We start from the raw sequence: 18,859 nt of genomic DNA on the forward strand, positions 1-18,859 counted from the left end.
GCGCCCTCCCGCCACGCTTGACGCCCCGGGCCGACTAGGAAATTCAGACGGGCGCTTTCCGGGCTGCGGTGGCCAGCAACCCTCCCCGTGTTCGGACCCCAGGCCGGCTGGCACTCTTCCAAGCCGCTTCAGCTAATGAACCTCCCGGACGGCGAGAGTTTTCCAAAGTTAAAGGTCCCACAGCACCTTTTACTGGTGGGACACGCAGACAAATGTGTGCCATGAGCGCCACCAAATGGGCAGGATAAGAAAAACAGAACCCAGAGATTTCACAGAAAAATCCTCCAAACTTTTGGATCCAACATCCAGGGAAATCTGTCTAAATGCGCAGACACCAGCAGAAGATAACGGATCACGCTCAAAAAACTGAAAATATGGCCCAGTCAAAGGAACAAACCAATAGTTCAAATGAGATACAGGAGCTGAGACAACTATTGCTGAATATACGAACAGAAATGGAAAACCTCTTCAAAAACAAAATCAATAAATTGAGGGAGGACAGGAAGAAGACATGGGCTGAACATAAAGAAGAAATAGAAAAACTGAAAAAACAAATGACAAAACTTATGGAAGTGAAGGATAAAGTAGAAAAGATGGAAAAAACAATGGATACCTACAATGATAGATTCAAAGAGACAGAAGATAGAATTAGTGATTTGGAGGATGGAACATCTGAATTCCAAAAAGAAACAGAAACTATCCGGAAAAGAATGGAAAAATTTGAACAGGGTATCAGGGAACTCAAGGACAATATGAAGCGCACAAATATACGTGTTGTGGGTGTCCCAGAAGGAGAAGAGAAGGGAAAAGGAGGAGAAAAACTAATGGAAGAAATTATCACTGAAAATTTCCCAACTCTTATGAAAGACCTAAAATTACAGATCCAAGAAGTGCAGCGCACCCCAAAGAGATTAGACCCAAATAGGCATTCTCCAAGACACTTACTAGTTAGAATGTCAGAGGTCAAAGAGAAAGAGAGGATCTTGAAAGCAGCAAGAGAAAAACAATCCATCACATACAAGGGAAACCCAATAAGACTATGTGTAGATTTCTCAACAGAAACCATGGAGGCGAGAAGACAGTGGGATGATTGATTTAAATTACTAAAAGAGAAAAACTGCCAACTAAGACTCCTATATCCAGCAAAATTCTCCTTCAAAAATGAGGGAGAAATTAAAACATTCTCAGACAAAAAGTCACTGAGAGAATTTGTGACCAAGAGACCAGCTCTGCAAGAAATACTAAAGGGAGCACTAGAGTCAGAAATGAAAAGACAGAAGAGAGAGGTATAGAGAAGATTGTAGAAAGAAGGAAAGTCAGATATGATATATATAATACAAAAGGCAAAATGGTAGAGGAAAATATTATCCAAACAGTAATAACACTAAATGTTATTGGACTGAACTCCCCAATCAAAAGACATAGATTGGCAGAATGAATTAAAAAACAGGATCCTTCTATATGCTGTCTACAGGAAACACATCTTAGACCCAAAGATAAACATAGGTTGAAAGTGAAAGGTTGGGAAAAGATATTTCATGCAAATAACAACCAGAAAATAGCAGGAGTGGCTATACTAATATCCAACAAGTTAGACTTCAAATGTAAAACAGTTAAAAGAGACAAAGAAGGACACTATATACTAATAAAAGGAACAATTAAACAAGAAGACATAACAATCATAAATATTTACGCACCGAACCAGAATGCCCCAAAATATGTGAGGAATACACTGCAAACACTGAAAAGGGAAATAGACACAAATACCATAATAGTTGGAGACTTCAATTCCCCACTCTCATCAATGGACAGAACATCTAGACAGAGGATCAATAAAGAAATAGAGAATCTGAATATTACTATAAATGAGCTAGACTTAACAGACATTTATAGGACATTACATCCCACAACAGCAGGATACACCTTTTTCTCAAGTGCTCATGGATCATTCTCAAAGATAGACCATATACTGGGTCACAAAGCAAGTCTTAACAAATTTAAAAGGATTGAAATCATACACAACACTTTCTCGGATCATAAAGGAATGAAGTTGGAAATCAATAATAGGCAGAGTGCCAGAAAATTCACAAATACGTGGAGGCTCAACAACACACTCTTAAACAACGAGTGGGTCAAAGAAGAAATTGCAAGAGAAATTAGTAAATACCTCGAGGCGAATGAAAATGAAAACACAACATATCAAAATTTATGGGATGCAGCAAAGGCAGTGCTAAGAGGGAAATTTATTGCCCTAAATGCCTATATCAGAAAAGAAGAAAATGCAAAAATGCAGGAATTAACTGTTCACTTGGAAGAACTGGAGAAAGAACAGCAAACTAATTCCAAAGCAAGCAAAAGGAAAGAAATAACAAAGATCAGAGCAGAAATAAATGAAATTGAAAACATGAAAACAATAGAGAAAATCAATAAGACCAGAAGTTGGTTCTATGAGAATATCAATAAGATTGATGGGCCCTTAGCAAGATTGACAAAAAGAAGAAGAGAGAGGATGCAAATAAATAAGATCAGAAATGGAAGAGGAGACATAACTACTGACCTCACAGAAATAAAGGAGGTAATAACGGGATACTATGAACAACTTTACGCTAATAAATACAACAATTTAGATGAAATGGACGGGTTCCTGGAAAGACATGAACAACCAACTTTGACTCAAGAAGAAATAGATGACCTCAACAAACCAATCTCCAGTAAAGAATTTGAATTAGTCATTCAAAAGCTTCCTAAAAAGAAAAGTCCAGGACCAGACGGCTTCACATGTGAATTCTATCAAACATTCCAGAAAGAATTAGTACCAACTCTCCTCAAACTCTTCAAAAAAATTGAAGTGGAGGGAAACCTACCTAATTCATTCTATGAAGCCAAAATCACCCTCATACCAAAACCAGGCAAAGATATTACAAAAAAAGAAAATTACAGACCAATCTCTCTAATGAATATAGATGCAAAAATCCTCAATAAAATTCTAGCAAATCGTATCCAACAACACATTAAAAGAATTATACATCATGACCAAGTAGGATTCATCCCAGGTATGCAAGGATGGTTCAACATAAGAAAATCAATTAATGTAATACACTGTATCAACAAACCAAAGCAGAAAAATCACATGATCATCTCATTTGATGCAGAGAATGCATTTGACAAGATTCAACATCCTTTCCTGTTGAAAACACTTCAAAAGATAGGAATACAAGGGAACTTCCTTAAAATGATAGAGGGAATATATGAAAAACCCACAGCTAATATCATCTGCAATGGGGAAAAATTGAAAACTTTCCCCCTAAGATCAGGAACAAGACAAGGATGTCCACTGTCACCACTATTATTCAACATTGTGTTGGAGGTTCTAGCCAGAGCAATTAGACAAGAAAAAGAAATACAAGTCATCAAAATTGGAAAGGAAGAAGTAAAACTCTCACTGTTTGCAGACGATATGATACTATACATCGAAAACCCGGAAAAATCCACAACAAAACTACTAGAGCTAATAAATGAGTACAGCAATGTAGCAGGTTACAAGATCAACATTCAAAAATCTGTAGCAGTTCTATACACTAATAATGAACAAGGGGGAAATCAAGAAACGAATCCCATTTACAATTGCAACTAAAAGAATAAAATACCTAGGAATAAATTTAACTAAAGAGACAAAAAACCTATATAAAGAAAACTACAAAAAACTGTTAAAAGAAATCACAGAAGACCTAAATAGATGGAAGGGCATACCGTGTTCATGGATTGGAAGACTAAATATAATTAAGATGTCAATCCTACCTAAATTGATTTACAGATTCAATGCAATACCAATCAAAATCCCAACTACTTATTTTTCAGAAATAGAAAACCCAATAAGCAAATTTATCTGGAAGGGCAGGGTGCCCCGAATTGCTATAAACATCTTGAGGAAAAAAAACGAAGCTGGAGGTCTCACGCTGCCTGATTTTAAGGCATATTATGAAGCCACAGTGGTCAAACCAGCATGGTATTGGCATAAAGATAGATATATCGACCAATGGAATCGAATAGAGTGCTCAGATATAGACCCGCTCATCTATGGACATTTGATCTTTGATAAGGCAGTCAAGCCAACTCACCTGGGACAGAACAGTCTCTTCAATAAATGGTGCCTAGAGAACTGGATATCCATATGCAAAAGAATGAAAGAAGACCCATGTCTCACACCCTACACAAAAGTTAACTCAAAATGGATCAAAGATCTAAACATTAGGTCTAAGACCATAAAACAGTTAGAGGAAAATGTTGGGAGATATCTTATGAATCTTACAACTGGAGGCGGTTTTATGGACCTTAAACCTAAAGCAAGAACACTGAAGAAGGAAATAAATAAATGGGAGCTCCTCAAAATTAAACACTTTTGTGCATCAAAGAGCTTCATCAAGAAAGTAGAAAGACAGCCTACACAATGGGAGACAATATTTGGAAACGACATATCAGATAAAGGTCTAGTATCCAGAATTTATAAAGAGATTGTCCAACTCAACAACAAAAAGACAGCCAACCCAATTACAAAATGGGAAAAAGACTTGAACAGACACCTCTCAGAAGAGGAAATACAAATGGCCAAAAGTCACATGAAGAGATGCTCAATGTCCCTGGCCATTAGAGAAATGCAAATCAAAACCACAATGAGATATCATCTCACACCCACCAGAATGGCCATTATCAACAAAACAGAAAATGACAAGTGCTGGAGAGGATGTGGAGAAAGAGGCACACTTATCCACTGTTGGTGGGAATGTCAAATGGTGCAACCACTGTGGAAGGCAGTTTGGCGGTTCCTCAAAAAGCTGAATATAGAATTGCCATACGACCCAGCAATACCATTGCTGCGAATCTACTCAAAGGACTTAAGGGCAAAGACACAAATGGACATTTGCACAGCAATGTTTATAGCAGTGTTATTTACAATTGCAAAGAGATGGAAACAGCCAAAATCTCCATCAACAGAAGAGTGGCTAAACAAACTGTGGTATATACATATGATGGAATATTATGCAGCTTTAAGACAGGATAAACTTATGAAGCATGTAATAACATAGATGGACCTAGAGAACATTATGCTGAGTGAGTCTAGCCAAAAATTAAAGGACAAATACTGTATGGTCCCACTGATGTGAACGGACATTCGAGAATAAATTTGGAATATGTCATTGGTAACAGAGTCCAGCAGGAGGTAGAAACAGGGTAAGATAATGGGCAATTGGAGCTGAAGGGATACAGACTGTGCAACAGGACTAGATACAAAAACTCAAAAATGGACAGCACAATAATACCTAATTGTAAAGTAATCATGTTAAAACACTGAATGTAGCTGCATCTGAGCTATAGGTTTTTGTTTTGTTTTGTTTTGTTTTGTTTTCACTATTATTACTTTTATTTTTTTCTCTATATTAACATTCTATATCTTTTTCGGTTGTGTTGCTAGTTCATCTAAACCGATGCAAATGTACTAAGAAACGATGATTATGTATCTATGTGATGATGTTAAGAATTTCTGATTGCATATGTAGAATGGTATGATTTCTAAATGTTGGGTTAATTTCTTTTTTCCGTTAATTAAAAAAAAAAAAAAAGAGAAGGAGCTGAAGGGATACAGACTGTGCAACAGGACTGGATATAAAAAAATCAGAAATGGACAGCACAATACTACCTAATTGTAATCCAATTATGTTAAAACATTGAATGAAACTGCATGGGAGGTATAGGTTTTTCTTTTCTCTCTATTATCGTTTTAATTCTTATTCTGTTGTCTTTTTATTTCTTTTTCTAAATTGATGCAAATGTACTAAGGAATGATGAATATGCAACTATGTGATGATATTAAGAATTACTGATTGTACATGTAGAATGGAATAATTTCTAAATGTTTTGTTAATTTTTTTTTTAATTAATAATAAAAAAAAAAGAAAACTACAAAAAACTGCTAAAAGAAATCACAGAAGACCTAAAAAGATGGAAGGGCATACCGTGTTCATGGATTGGAAGACTAAATATAGTTAAGATGTCAATCCTACCTAAATTTATCTTCAGATTCAATGCAATACCAATCAAAATCCCAACAACTTATTTTTCAGAAATAGAAAAACCAATAAGCAAATTTATCTGGAAGGGCAGGGTGCCCCGAATTGCTAAAAACATCTTGAGGAAAAAAAACGAAGCTGGAGGTCTCGCGCTGCCTGATTTTAAGGCATATTATGAAGCCACAGTGGTCAAACCAGCATGGTATTGGCATAAAGATAGATATATCGACCAATGGAATCGAATAGAGTGCTCAGATATAGACCCGCTCATCTATGGACATTTGATCTTTGATAAGGCAGTCAAGCCAACTCACCTGGGACAGAACAGTCTCTTCAATAAATGGTGCCTAGAGAACTGGATATCCATATGCAAAAGAATGAAAGAAGACCCGTATCTCACACTCTATACAAAAGTTAACTCAAAATGGATCAAAGATCTAAACATTAGGTCTAAGACCATAAAACAGTTAGAGGAAAATGTAGGGAGATATCTTATGAATCTTACAACTGGAGGCAGTTTTATGGACCTTAAACCTAAAGCAAGAGCACTGAAGAAGGAAATAAATAAATGGGAGCTCCTCAAAATTAAACACTTTTGTGCATCAAAGAGCTTCATCAAGAAAGTAGAAAGACAGCCTACACAATGGGAGACAATATTTGGAAACGACATATCAGATAAAGGTCTAGTATCCAGGATTTATAAAGAGATTGTCCAACTCAACAACAAAAAGACAGCCAACCCAATTACAAAAAGGGAAAAAGACTTGAACAGACACCTCTCAGAAGAGGAAATACAAATGGCCAAAAGGCACATGAAGAGATGCTCAATGTCCCTGACCATTAGAGAAATGCAAATCAAAACCACAATGAGATATCATCTCACACCCACCAGAATGGCCATTATCAACAAAACAGAAAATGACAAGTGCTGGAGAGGATGTGGAGAAAGAGGCACACTTATCCACTGTTGGTGGGAATGTCAAATGGTGCAACCACTGTGGAAGGCAGTTTGGCGGTTCCTCAAAAAGCTGAATATAGAATTGCCATACGACCCAGCAATACCATTGCTGCGAATCTACTCAAAGGACTTAAGGGCAAAGACACAAATGGACATTTGCACACCAATGTTTATAGCAGCGTTATTTACAATTGCAAAGAGATGGAAACAGCCAAAATGTCCATCAACAGACGAGTGGCTAAACAAACTGTGGTATATACATACGATGGAATATTATGCAGCTTTAAGACAGAATAAACTTATGAAGCATGTAATAACATAGATGGACCTAGAGAACATTATGCTGAGTGAGTCTAGCCAAAAACTAAAGGACAAATACTGTATGGTCCCACTGATGTGAACGGACATTCGAGAATAAACTCGGAATATGTCATTGGTAACAGAGTCCAGCAGGAATTAGAAACAGGGTAAGATAATGGGTGATTGGAGCTGAAGGGATACAGACTGTGCAACAGGACTAGATACAAAAACTCAAAAATGGACAGCACAATAATACCTAATTGTAAATAATCATGTTAAAACACTGAATGAAGCTGCATGTGAACTATAGGTTTTTTTTTTTTTTGTCTGTCTATTCGTTTGTTTGTCTTTTTTTTTTGTACTATTATTATTATTTTTATTTTTTCCTATATTAACATTCTATATCTTTTTCTGTTGTTTTGATAGTTTTTCTTCTAAATCGATGCAAATGTACTAAGAAATGATGATCATTCATCTATGTGATGATATTAAGAATTACTGATTGCGTATGTAGAATGGAATGATTTCTAAATGCTGGGTTAATTTCTTTGTTTTTCTTTAATTAATTAAAAGAGGTAGTTTTTTTTTCATTTCCATGTATTTTTTATTTTTCAATTTCTGTTTATTTTTCCAGAAAATAAACCTAGCTCCTCTCACGACCTACGTCAAGCATTCACCATTTAATCTGAGTCACAATTATCTCAGACTGGAGCTAAATTATATCCTTTCCTTAATCAACCAAGCCACCAATAATTTCAATTGCCCCACACAAACTTTAAAATCTGTGCACCATGTTTCCACCTACTTCTTTGAATCAGTCAGTATGTGCATCACAGAAGTAGCTGCAAAAATAATCCATTCAAATCCTCTCACGTGTGACTGTTGAGAATTGTGTATAGAGTAACATATGAAGCTGTGCATACATCATGAATTCAAGCTACAACCTCACAGAATAAATCTTTGTATATCTTCGAGTCATTATTGAGTTACTACCCAGGCCTTTTTTCTTAATGCCACATAACCCTTTCTATAGGTATGATATCCACCGAAAACCTTTTTCAAATTCACAACATCCCATAGTCCTGGCCCTGTGTCCGAACCTGTCTGCACCCACCATTCTTTGAAATTTTGTTTGGTATATTTAGATGCCTGGCTTCCTCACTGCTAACAACATTGCTGGAATTGGCTCACTTACCAACCACTAAGGATCTTTAACTTGTTCACACTGGTTGCAGTTCTCTCGTTATGCAATATTGCATTCAAAATGCCAAATGCCAGGATCTGAACTGGAGAAGGAAATGAATTAGATCCTGATTCCTACCCACAAATGTGTGCCTGCATTTTATTCTCTGTCCTTTTAAGTCTATTTGCCAAAGTTTGGGTTACTTTTGCTCCTATTTTCTTTGGATACTGCCTTCCTTCATGGTTAGTGCTGTTTTAAACTTAATTCGCTTATTCTACTCCTTACTTCCTTCTTTCCCCTAACTGTATTTTGAGAACAAATGCAAAAGTGAATGTGTTATGATCACTGCCCCCTGGAAGTTTACCTTCTGGTCATATAGTGAAGGAAATACAGAATTATTACACTGTGTTATGAGCATTAGAGCACAGAGTTCTGTGGAATAACAGAGGGAAAGCATAGAGGACTTCTCAGTGGTCATGATCCCTAAAATGGCTTTTGATCACAAATGATATAACAAAGGGAAAGTAGGTCATGAAGAAAGCATTGGCAGCAATCCCCAGTTTGAAGTGTCCTGGTGTCTACTCTATGTGTCACCCCAACTTAGTGCCCACCCACCCTCAGTGTTTTGTAAGCTGAAATGTTAGTTTCCAAGTTGTTGACAAGGTCCTAGAACAGCAGAACATACCCTAGATTTATTTTTAAACTTCTATAAAGACTCCAGATGAATTTTTGGTAATCCTAATAATGATTGCCAATCAGTCTATGAATCACAAGTGTCACTTACTTTGTCTTAGCAATAAGGATATTTTGGGCCAGGGTTGGATCAATCTCCTCAGCTCATTGGTAATAAAGGAAGATTTTAGGGACTGCTGAGGTTAACCAAAACCCCAGGGGACTTATGTGAACTGTTGAGGTTTCTCTACGTCCAAGAAATAAACTTCTCTAAGTACAAAGGTAATTAAAATTTAAGAATAGGTATACAGAAGGTGATCAAAATATTAGCTCCATTACTGTTTAAAGTTAGATTGGAACATGCAGCTTATGTTTATGGCAAAAGTAGTCTTACCAGTGCTGTACCCCAGAATTCATTTTACCCATCCAGTCATGGACAGAGATGGAAAACCACAAGCCTAATGCACAGGGCAGGGCCTACCATGGTGAACCTATTCAGGGCCCAGAGAGACCAGGATGCCTGCTATTTCCAGGCAGAGGAACCAAGAAGATTCTAGAAGAGGCTAAGCCACATATGCTCACTCCCAAATAAAAAGACACCCCCCCTTTCAGGGGAAGAGTGAGCCACGGGCAGAGAGAAGCCAGGTTCATGAGTCTAACTCTGATGGAGGGCCCTCATGCTGAAGATGAAACATGGGGAGAGGAGGCTCCCACTCCAAATGAACCCTGGAGGCTGCAGGGCTTTCCAGTACCACTGAGATTGAGAAAATTGTGCCTGACCAGAGAGTGAGTGGTAATGCAGCTCCACTCAACCTCCTCTGGCCTGGTCTTAGACTGTGATGCTGAGTTTACCCAGAGGGGGTCCTTTTTTTTTCTAATCTGTACGAATAAAATTTAGAATGTTAGCACAAAAAGAGTGTCTTCCACTCCCCCTTAGACTATGGGGAAGAGTGGAGTCTCTAAAGCTTTCACAGAAGAAAAACTTGAGTTTGATCTTATTGAGTGAACAGAAATTCAAAGGAGAGAACTTAAATCTAAGGAAACAAAGAGTATGTGGGAATACACAGAGCCATGGAATGCCTTGCTACTTTCAAAGAACTAGAAGACATTCATTATGAAAAGCACTGCAATTTCACCACATATGCCAAGTGTTGTGCTAATCATATTACATGCTCACTAAACGTCAATAGAATCTTATGAAGCAGGTACTATTATTCCCCATTTACAAATGAGAAGAAATGTTGAGTGAAATGATTTTCAAAGATCATTCAGTCAGTAAGTGACAGCAACCTTGAATCCAAGCCCTTGTACTCTAGTTGCTATGCTCTTGACCACTTAGCACGACCATCTTTACCAAAGACAAGTGAAAAAAATGCACTTTTTAAAGCTTGGGGATTGTCAGAGCAGTCCCATTTGAAGAGCGAAGTAAAGATAAAGGCAATTTTAAAAAGTGTCCATTCTCCATTCTGTTTCTCTGTGTCTTCACAGTTCAGCAAGATGGTTATTGAGAGAAACATCACTTCCAGAAAGTCTTGGTACTGAGAGTTTTTAGGACACTGACCTGTTAAGACTTAAATACGGAGACAAAAAAAAAGACCGAAGTTGATACAAATGTGAGGACAGAGCTGTCCATTCTGATGAATAAACAAAATAAAAAGGACACAAAGTCAAGGAAATGCAGGAATACCTTCCCCAGTTATTAACTCACTCTCTTCATTTGTGACTATTGTATTTTCTATATAATAATTGTAAGTAATTTAATATTGCCCCAACATATTATTTTATGAATTTTTATATGTATATATATTTATTTCCTATGATAAATATAAAGTTCTTAGACTTAGATAAAGGGACTATACCTTATTTACCTTTTTATCAACAGTACTTAGTTCTCTGCCAGATACATAGTATACACAAAAGACTTACTGTCAAGTTAATTTATTTTATGACCTAAATTTTTCAAAGCAAGAAATGGTGACTTGATGCTGCTATTTTATCTTACTTTTCTTTTCTTCGCCTTTCTTTACCAGGGATTCTGAAACCACTCTTCAAAGACCATTTTTTCTTTTGCCAGAATATAATTTATAAACATATTATTATGTACATTAGAAAGTAGTGTTAATGGAATTCTAATAGGAAGAAATGAAATCAATTATTGAGATGTCTTGTTCTTTGCATCTTTTTGCTACTGTCTCAAAATAGTATGGAAGGAAAGGAAGAGAAGAAGGAAGAAGAATTGTTAAGGCTGACCCCTTACATTTGGCATATGTGAAGAGGTAGGTTCCTTGGAGAATTGAGAATATCAGAAAAGCAGTATAGCATGGTGAGTTCATAGTTTCTAGAGTCAGACTTTCTGGGTTTAAATTTTTACTCCGTCACTTACTATGACCTCGGACAATTTTCTTAAACTTTCTCTGCCTCAGTTTCTTCTTCTTAAAATGGAAGTAATAAAAGAAACTCACAGAGTTGTGGTGAATTATAAATGAATATAAGGATGTTTATAAATAATCGTTATATAGGTGATTCTATTAATATTACTCTGATTGGGTGGGTGGGGGGAGGGGAGAGGTTTCCAGGAAGTTTAGGAGGAAAATGGAAAAAAGAAGATGAAATCTGTCTGTTATTGCTTATGGTGGCCAAATACAGAGTCAGTTACCGAGGAGGTAACCATCACCTGACTTTGGATTGGGTCCCTTGGGGGATAGGTGCGCAGTAGTTGACAAGCTGTGGAATGTGCCACCTGCCCAACTGGGGCTTCTCTGTCTATCACCAAACCTCAGTGAGGTTACTTCCACTGACAAGAAATCAATTCAAGTTTTAAAACAAATCACAAGGGAAGCTTGCAGAGACAACTGGGACACCAAGACCCAAGTGCCTACTTGCATTAAGGTGAAAACATTAAATAGTCAAAGTGTCCAAGAGGCTAAGTCATTTGTTTCCTTTGCTCCTTGTCCGATGCTAGGATCAGTCCCCCAATGTTTTTTTTTTAAAAATTCCCCTTCCTTTTACCATTCGCATTTTGTTTGTTCTTTTCAGAAATGTATATCTGAAGGAGAACAGCACCCAAATGATGGTTGGGATTGGTGAGCAGAACCGGGCGGAGAATAATATTGATGGTCATTTACATCAGTTGAGCAGATTCTGCCGGGTGTGATGGAGCACTGAACCTTTCTTTTCAGGGATGGAGGACTCAAGCTGCTTTCCTCCACGCTGAACAATCTTATGCATTAGAAAGGGCTCATTTTCCTGTGTATGCGTTTTGACTTCTAGAACTTGATGGCATAATGGCAACATATTGTTGCTAAGCCCTAGCCCCAAGGGTGAAAGCCCATCACCCCTCTGGATTCAACGAAAATAAATTTTTCTGAGAAGCTTCCACATAACTCCTTGGGCTGGGTATAATTTTTCCCATGGAAACATTGGCAGAGGAGAGGAAAATCGACCCTAGAATCTGATGTAGCATCAGTCGTATTGTTTTTACCTCAAGCATTGCAATGAGCTGCTGTTTACACATTGGCCTTTTATCTTTTTGGCCTTACATCTTCTCCCTGCTTACTCATTCTCTGAATAAATGCCCATCAGACATCACCACGGGATCCCCCAAAAGAGTGGGTACGCCCCCCAAAAGGAGCAGGGGTGGAGGACTCTGCCTTCAGAGACCCCAATTTGGATAGCTTAGAATTGCCAACTCACCTGCTGTTTAACAATATTTGCAAGTGATAAGCTCTAGGGGGAGCTAACCTCTCTGTCAGAGTTCATAATGATGAACAAGGAATTGTCAAGTAAGGATATTTTTTTTTCGTGTCTCCAGGATTTGGTAAATTAGAGCATTGTCTCTGTTACCACACTTCTAGGGGATCCTATAAAGATGCCAGGAGGGGCAGTGATGCAGGGAGGCAGCCAGTCCATGGAGAAGGAGACAGCTACTTGGAAAGAATAGAGGCTTACCCTTTTCCTCGCCTCCTGAAGGCACTGTGCTGGAAAAAAAAAAAAAAAAGTTGCACTTTGCTTTTCCAAAACCTTCTTCAAAGTTACGTTGTTTTCCTCTTCAACTTTCCTTCATCCTTACTTTAATATTCCTGACTCCACTTCGATATATCATTAGCAGTTATGGTGGTAGAAAAGTGGGGGTTGTGTGGATGCCAAAGAGAAGATACATGGTATGACTCGACCTTCATACTTTTCCAAATTTATGTCATTCTCTAAGTTTCCATTTTGTTCAAGTTTTCTCTGAGACACAGACATTTGGGTTAGTGGACTAACCAGCTGCAGGGCTGAGAAATAGCTGTGTGAAATGTACAACTGCTGGATATTTTGTTAAAGGTTGGCTGATTTTCTGCAGCATCTCAAAGTTTCCACATAACACACAGCTAAACAGAACAGTAAATAATGAGCTTCAATAGACTCAGACAGAAAAAGTACAGCCTCAAGCTGACAGCAGACAGACAAACCACCATCCTCGGCAGGTAAATGGGGCTCCCGAATTACAGGCTGGGAAGGAGGAAAACAAGCAGGCGATGCTGTCAGCCTGCTGCAGCCCTGAGATCCCACATAAGCATCTGGTTCATCCTATACAGCAATGCCAAGAAGAATGGTTGAGGATGGCAGGGATGCTGCCCGAGGCCCAGCCCCTCAATGAAAGAAACTGAGCTCTGTTTTACAATTTCCAAGGCAGAATAAATACCAGGTCTCAGCCAGAATAGAAATAACCTCCCTTAGTACTCCCCAAACACCTCCACCCCAACTGCGAAGGGCTTATCAGGTTGAGGACCTCAGCCTATGTTAAAAAAGGGAGTCTCCTGTGTTCTAATTAGCGAACAGAACAGGCTTAAAGGATGACAGGGATCAGGGGATTAAAAAAAAGAGTGGCTAAGGGACTGTATTTCACCCGCAGTAACCCTGAGGCCAGAGAACACATGTGGGGTGGGGGACGGGGGCAGAAACTGGAACCAAAGCAGATCCAAATAGTACATTTCAGAGCACTAGGCTTCTGGAAACTTCAGCGACTTCTAAAGAGACAGTGAAAACTGCACAAGGCGATAAGATACTTGAGTACAACCCCTGTAGAGTCACCCCTGGATCACAGCTATGGGTTCCCAGCCAGGGCTCTCACCTCTGGTCACCCCTTCCCCCAGTCCATCCTTCCTCAAACGTCCCTTTCTCCATGATATCATTCTCTGCTCTGGAAAAGTTCGGAGTCACCATGCTCCAACTCCTAGAAAGTAAGACTCGTATTGAACTCCCGTTACTCTTCAGCATGGGAACCCAGCTCAAGTCAGGAGAGTCGTGGACTCTTGGGCCAGCAAGCCAAGAGGAGACCCAGCCAAAGGGGAAGAAATGTGTGCTTTGGTGTCTGACAAACTTGCTTTCAGTCCCAGACCTGCATTTGATCAGTGACAGGTCTTAAGGTCTTAAACATGCTGTTTCATTTTCTCAGCCCCACTTGTAAAACAAGGATAATATAATCAAACCTCACAGGTAGGTGTCATCATAAAATGGCAAGATATGTCTGAGGAACACATAGTACAGAGCCTGGAATTTGCTGAAAATTCATTGATAATTTCTTTGTCGTTTTTTTTGCTTATTAATCATGTTCCTATTTCCAAATTATCTGAAAATTATGCCATTTGTACTTTCATATTTAAAAGTGTATAATAAAAAAGAAACATATTCTTTTACCGTCTTATCAAAACTATGAAACACCAAAATGTGTCTCAGGAAAGCCAGTGAGATTCTAATGAGGGAGGATCAGGTCTGGAGAAGTTCTGAGGATGGGCAGCAGCTATATTTGCTGTTTGGTCTTTTCTCTTTTTTTGCATGGGCAGACACCGGGAACCAAACCCAGGTCTCCGGCATGGCAGGCGAGAACTCTGCCATTGAGCCACTGTTGCCCTTTTTTTGGTCTCTTTTTGTTTGTAAACAAGGTACACAGTCTCTTCTTAACTGTCCTCTGCATTTTTCATGATATCCTAAACTGTTCTGAGACTTCAAATGCCAACAGTAATAACAGTTCTGCAGCAGGGTTCAAATAGAATCGCCAGCCTCCATATGTAAAAGTCTACCTTAAAGAAAGCTCTAGGTTTTAAATCTCACTGTGTTGGACCATAGTCCTTGCTTATACAGCTCATGCTTTCCTCAACCTGTCCTCCAGTGTGCCAAGGCTGATGGCATAAAGCTTTGTACCTTCTAAGTTCTTCATCCGAGGGCATATTTTACCTGACCATTGCTTAGAGCCATTCTGTGAAGATTTCAGGCAAACTGTGCATGAGGCTGTGTGGAAACATTTGCCAAACATGCCAAATGAGCAGAATTTTCATTTGATCTTCCACTCCTTTGAGGGCAAAAAGTAAGTTTCCATCTTGAAAGAAGTAATTCAGAAAGGAAATGAATTTGAAAAGGAGATTAGAAGATGGTCATCAACTTGCTGCTAAAATCCAAGTGCCTATTTATCTTCAGGGCATAAAAGATACAGAAATGATCTGCAGGGCATAATAAACACAGGAATGATAACATCTCAAGAGTGTAGGAAAGAGAGAGAAAATTTAGGATCAGAACAAGAGATGATATTAAGAAAAAACAGGATGACTGAAAGTAGAAATGGTAGATTTATTCCGTTGAAAAATACCAGTGTATTCTGGAAGCCACAGGAGAGCAAAAGGTGAAAACGTTTTCATTAGCACCCTCTTTCATAGGCAGAGCACCATAATCCAAAAGGAAGAATGCTACTCTTCCCCTCTTATGGGGCACGGAATAATGACTGCCCACTGCAGAGGCACTGAGAATATAATAATTTGCTAAAATGAATATTTGAGGAAGAAAGAATGAACACTTCCATCATTACGAAGCAAAATGTTTGCTTATTCACCTGAAGAGACTAGTGCCCAAGTGGGGACTTCAATTTTTTTTTTTTTTTTCTGCATTGGCAGGCACCGGGAATCGAACCCGGGTCTCTGGCATGGCAGGCGAGAACTCCCATTCAATTTTTTTTTATTCCTATTTAATTTTATATTCGCCTTTTTATACCTCACAAAGTGATCCAATCTGGAGAAGGGAATATTGTGTTTTTGAATGTAGGGTCCACTGCCTGGTAAGCATAGGATTGTCTTAAACCAACGCGGTGTGGAGCTATTGTCTTAGCAAAGTGTTATAGCCAAGGTCAGAAATGCCAGCATGACTCAGACTAGGAAGAAAAAAATTGGTTTCAGAGTAATGCCATAGATAGAGTTAAACAAAGCCCCAGAGAGGGCTCAAAATTTCAAAAAGAATTAGCTTTTGCAATTTGAGTCACTGATTTATGATGATTCCAAAGAAAAGAGGATTTTAGATAGTTTCCAAATAAGCTTTATAGACCCAAATTCAATAGGCTGCTGTTAGAACCTTAGAAAAGAATCAGTATATCGCAACATCTTAGAATATTTCTATCAACATCTTTTATTCCTCTCTTGCTACTGCTTCTTTAATGTCTCTACTTTCTTACACCCCAATACGAACACTCTCGACCTTCTTCACACTATCTCATTAAGAAGTGCATCCATCCTTTTAAATAATTGTTTTCTTTTATGGTGACTGCTTTTTGTGCCCTCTCCAAGAAATCTTTGCTTTTTCCAAGGTCGCAAAGTTACGTTCCTATATTTTCTTGTAGAAGATTTATGGTTTCACATTTACATGTAGGTCCACAATCCATCTTGAATTAATTTGTGTGAATATGAGAGGTAGTGTTAGAAGTTTGGTTTTTTCCAAGTGTTTAGCCAGTTGTTCAAGCACCATTTGTATTGAAAAGATTTTCCTTTCTCGATTGAATTGCTTTGGTGCTTCTGTTGAAAATCATTTGACCACATACATGTGCCAGTGTATTTCTGGACTCTTTTGTACAATTCAACTATTTCTCTGTTTTTATGCCAGTACCACACTGCTTTAATTATTGTAAAATCCACTCCTAGGTTTAACAGCTTGATGAAGAGGCCTAAGATATAAATTTTATTGCCACTTCAACATTACCTACCTGTGAAATTTTAGACAAGACATTTAATTTCATCTGTTAAAACAAGGAAGTAGATCAGGGTTACAAATTCAAATATTTGGCAGGTGATATAAGATAATTACCCTGGAAGGTATAATACAATAGGGAGTGGTGGGGACTGTGTCAAAGTTGTTGCCTAGCTAAAAATGAGAGCTGCTACTCAATTCTGGCTTGCAGGAATACAAGTTCACTGCTGCAATATTTTCTGATTTTTTTCAGGAAAGCAAGAAAACCAGATTTTTACATGAAATCTGATTTTTAAAACATTGTATAGGGCAATTGAAACACTGTTGCTTAGCCCTAAAGCTGCCAGTTGGAGATCCTGAATTACAAATCTCTCAGAATGCTAATACTTCTCTTACATGAAAATGTATAGCACCATTTCTGATGCATAATGAGTACAAATTCTCTATCTTTTCTTCCAGATTAAACATTCTGCAGCTTTTACTCCAGATATCTTCTACTAACCCTGCTCTTCCAATCTGAGAAACATTGTCTCCTTCAAGTCCATCTGTCAGCTCACATATCAGTGTGTTCACAATCTACCCATGTTGGAATCTTTTAGTTGCCCCCTTCAGCTCCTCTTTCCCCTTTCTCCAAACCAATTTGTGCTAAAGCAGGTTGACTCGTAAACTTCATGAATAACCTTTTTTTTTTATTAAAATTTTTGTTTTACTGTAACCTGCTACATTTGGCTAATGGGTACACCAGTAAAAGACCAGAGAGTGGGAGAAGAGTCAGGTCAAGAATATTTATTCCTCAGGGCTCTCCCTGCTAAGTCACTACGGTTGACTGTAACCTAAAGCCAAAGCACTCTTCAAGCTGCTCTCTCCATAGAAATGTTCTTACCAACCTCTTTGGGTTCCATTTACCACTTTCTCCCCTTAACCCTTCAGGCCCAAAGGATGGTCAATAGCTCTCAGTTTCTTTCAAACTCTTCCCACTCATTCGTGAATCATTTAGTTTGAATGTGCTATATCATCTTGCTTGGAAACGTCTAATTCTCCTAACCCTCACCCCAGACAAAATCTTCTGTCCCTTTCACCACCAATGATGCCACTATTCTGACAGTTAACTAGCCTAAAAATGATCCTCCTCTAGTGGGAAGCAAGTTTCTCATGGCATCCCCATCCCTCACTCTTCCCTAAGGATGAGCCAGGAAAAAGGCTGAGAACTTGGACCCTACAAAGAATAAGAAGATTGGTTAAGTTAAAGTATATTGAGATGGCCACATTTTCTGGGAGCGGAGTTGCAAGTGGAACGCTTGTGGCTGCAATTTCTTTTTCCTATGTATTCTACTAGGCCAGAAGAGTAAGGGTTTTGTGGCTCTGTGCAAACCTTCTTTCTCTCCCTTTGAATACTCTCTTCTCACTCATGTGTGCAGTCACCAGCACTCTTCCACTGGCACTGGACACACCTTGAATTGGTCTTTCACACCATCACTGAAAGATCAGCTCTCCAGACTGAATTTAATAAGCATGGAAAGTTGTTTGGTTTGTTTGGGATCTAAGCTATACATAGGCTTCTTCAATTCTCTTACAAAGTTTTCCACATGATGTGCCCTAGCTTACTGCTATTTTGCACTGGAGTTTCAAGCTGAAGCCTTTGCTAGTAATAGTGTTATTATCCTTTCTCTTGCCTCTTTTGTCATGTATCTTCTT

The sequence above is a fragment of the Tamandua tetradactyla genome, chromosome 8, assembly GCF_023851605.1.
Source record: "Tamandua tetradactyla isolate mTamTet1 chromosome 8, mTamTet1.pri, whole genome shotgun sequence".
Taxonomy (NCBI): domain Eukaryota; kingdom Metazoa; phylum Chordata; class Mammalia; order Pilosa; family Myrmecophagidae; genus Tamandua; species Tamandua tetradactyla.